The sequence below is a fragment of the Physeter macrocephalus genome, chromosome 17 (assembly GCF_002837175.3).
Source record: "Physeter macrocephalus isolate SW-GA chromosome 17, ASM283717v5, whole genome shotgun sequence".
NCBI classification, from domain to species: domain Eukaryota; kingdom Metazoa; phylum Chordata; class Mammalia; order Artiodactyla; family Physeteridae; genus Physeter; species Physeter macrocephalus.
The window spans coordinates 12,585,085-12,588,644 of record NC_041230.1 but is presented as its reverse complement, the minus strand read 5'-3'; positions in this window follow the sequence as shown (position 1 = coordinate 12,588,644).

Here is a 3,560-nt window from a genome sequence, read left to right as displayed (position 1 = left end):
AGCCACTCCGCGGCACGTGGGATCCTCCCGGACCGGGGCGCGAACCCGCGTCCCCTGCATCGGCAGGCGGACTCCCAACCGCTGCGCCACCAGGGAAGCCCAATTCCTTTGTTTTTGAGGCAGAGAGAAGAGTACTAGGATTTTCGACCGCATGGGGGTCAGTGCCCCTAACCTCCACTTTCTTCAGGCGTCAACTGTAATTAATAATATATTATACTTAACACAATTTCTCCAAAATTTTATTATTTGAACATGTAATACAATATAAAAATTGTTGAGATGTTTTACAATCTTTTTTTTTTTTTTCCAGTAAGTCTTGGAAATCTGGTGTGTGTGTTTTACTCAGGGAGGGCACATCTCAAGTTGGACTCACCACATTTCAGTTACTCAGTGGCCGCATGTAGCTGGTGGCTGCTGTTTCGAGCCGCCCAGGTCGGGTCTTGAGGAAGAGGATGAAGAGACACCAGCATAAAGGTTGCTAATACCGAGGGCTTCCCTGGTGGCGCAGTGTTTGAGAATCTGCCTGCCAATGCAGGGGACACGGGTTCGAGCCCTGGTCCGGGAGGATCCCACATGCCGCAGAGCAGCTGGGCCCGTGCGCCACAACTACTGAGGCTGCGCTCTAGAGTCCGCGAGCCACAATTACTGAGCCTGGGCGTCTGGAGCCTGTGCTCCACAACAAGATAGGCCGCGATGGTGAGAGGCCCGCGCACCGCGATGAAGAGGGGCCCCCGCTCGCCACAACTGGAGAGAGCCCTCGCACAGAAACGAAGACCCAACACAGCAAAAATACGTAAAATAAATTAATAATAAACTCCTACCCCAACATCTTCTTTTTTTGTCTTTTTAAAAAAAATTTTATTTATTTTTGGTTGTGTTGGGTCTTCGTTTCTGTGAGAGGGCTTTCTCTAGTTGCGGCGAGCCGGGGCCCCTCTTCATCGCGGTGCGCGGGCCTCTCACAATCGCGGCCTCTCGTTGCGGAGCACAGGCTCCAGACGCGCAGGCTCAGTAGTTGTGGCTCACGGGCCTAGTTGCTCTGCGGCATGTGGGATCTTCCCAGACCAGGGCTCGAACCCGTGTCCCCTGCATTGGCAGGCGGATTCTCAACCACGGCGCCACCAGGGAAGCCCCCAACATCTTCTTTAAAAAAAAAAAGTTGCTAATACTGAGAACGATGTATGTACCCCCTCTGCCCTGCAATTCCATTTCTAGAGAGTTGTCTGCGATAAGTCCTTGTACACAGGCACCAGGATGTATGTGCAAGGTGCGCACTGTGATATGGACAAAAATATTGGAAACAACCTAAAGTTCCACCAACAGGGAAGTGATCAAATAAACAGGTTTCAAACTAACAGTGGACTTACGATGCTGTTACAAAAACATGAGGTGTTTAAAGGTACTTACAAAAACATTATTCTGAAAAAATAGAGATAAAAACACATTATTGGAACAATTGATGAAATGTGAATGAGGATGGTGGCTTACATAAGGTGTTGTATCACATTTCCTTTCTGCTTTTACTCTCCCAGCCACTTCCCTTTAAATTGGAAATTACATCAACATAAAAAGTTATAAGAATTATTCTGAGAGGCAGTTCATAACTTCGCTAAAGGTCCAGGACATAGAAAATGTTAAGGACTCAAGATTTGAAGGCAATGCACAACTTTGGTCCAAAAATCTTTAAAAAATCAAGAGGGTGTGACCTTGCCTCCTGGGTCTCCCACAGCTCAGGGGCCCTCTTTTTTTTTTTTTTAATTAATTAATTTTTGGTTGCGTTGGATCTTCGTTGCTGCGTCCCGGTTTCCTCTACTTGGGGGCGAGCAGGGGCTACTCTTCGTTGTGGTTCGTGGGCTTCTCGTTGCGGTGGCTTCTCTTTGTTGCGAAGCACAGGCTCTAGGCGCGCGGGCTCAAGTAGTTGTGACGCTCAGGCTTAGTTGCTCCGCGGCATGCGGGATCTTCCCGGACCGGAGCTCGAACCCGTGCCCCCTGCATTGGCAGGCAGATTCTTAACCACTGCGCCACCAGGGAAGTCCCTCAGACGCCCTCTTGAGGTCAGGGTTGGTATAACAACCACGCATTCCTACCAGCACCAAATCCCCACAGCTAGACCTTCAAAATCCTCCCCGAGTCAGGTCCACAACACATGGCTTCATTTAGTAGAACAGAAACTTGCCGAACATCGCGCACTCACATATCCATTCCCGAACACAAACACCACATTTGTAAAAGTCTGGGTGAATACACTCCAAACTGCTAATAGGAGTTTCAGAAGTTTAGCAGTCAGGGGATTTTTTCAATGCTTTTTTTTGGGGGGTGGGAGTGAGGAGGGCATTTCTGGATTGTTCAAATGTTTACAAGGTGCATGGATCATCTTTGCAATAAAAAGCAAGCTAGATCTTCACAAATTGAAGCTTGCTGGAGAAAAATACTATTTGTGGGGGAATGCTGTGGGCGGTCTACGGGAGAGTTGCAGACAAGCATGGGCAAAATGCACGTGTTTCTGCACCCGTCGTAATAATCATGCTCATTGTGGTAGACTGAAGAATGGTTCCCAGCGATGTCTGCATCCTAATTCCTGGAACCCAGGGCGTGGCTTTATATAGGAAAAAGGATTTAGCAGATAAATTAAGGATCTTGAATTGGGAGGTTATCCTGGATTATCTAGGGGGTCCTTAAATGCAATCACAAGGGTCCTTAAATGAGGGAGGCAAAGGGAGATTGGAGACACACAGTAGGAGGGAAGGAGATGTGACCATAGAGGCAGAGATTGGAGTGATGTGGCCACAAGCCAAGGAATGCTGGCGGAGACCAGAACTGGAAGAGTCAGGAACAGATTCTGCTCTGGAGCCTATGGAGGAAGTGTGGCCTTGGCAACATTTTGATTTCAGTTTTCTGGCCTCTAGAACTGTGAAAGGATACATTTTTGTTGTTTTAAGCTGCTCAGTTTATGGCGATTTGTTACAGCAGCAATAAGAAACGAAATCAGGTAGGATCCTTCCCTGCCCCAGACTCCAGCATGTTTCCACAAGAACCCAGAATGGGGCTGGAAAGGATGGTGGTGGCTCTGGGGGGGGTGTGTGCCAACTTCAAAACTCTAGGGAGGAAGATGAAACAGTCCCCAAGTGCTGGGCCACCTCCACAGACCTGCTTTGCCTCTCTGGGCCTCAGTGGAACCTGGTTGGGAGGCTGGGTCTCACAATCCCTGTTTCCCAGGTTTAAGCCAGTTGGACCCCTGAGATTTTCCACTGCTACCTGGGGCCATAGAAGGAAAGGGAGAGATCATCTCAAATGGGGCAAACCAAGGCCTGGAGAGGGGCCGAGACTAGATGGGGCGGGGGTCTCTTTCGTCTGGCTTCCTCCCTCCTGGTACCTGGAACTTCCTCAGGTTTCGGAGCCCCTGCCTCCTTCCTGTGGCTCAGAGGAGGTGATCAGGTCTCTCTGGGTGTGTGCCCCGCAGAAGGAGCCCTAGACCAATAAGAACCCCAGAGGGGGAAGACGGGTCATTTCCTCTCCGCCTATCTGCAGACTCACTTGGGGCTTTAAAAACCACAGCCCTCAGG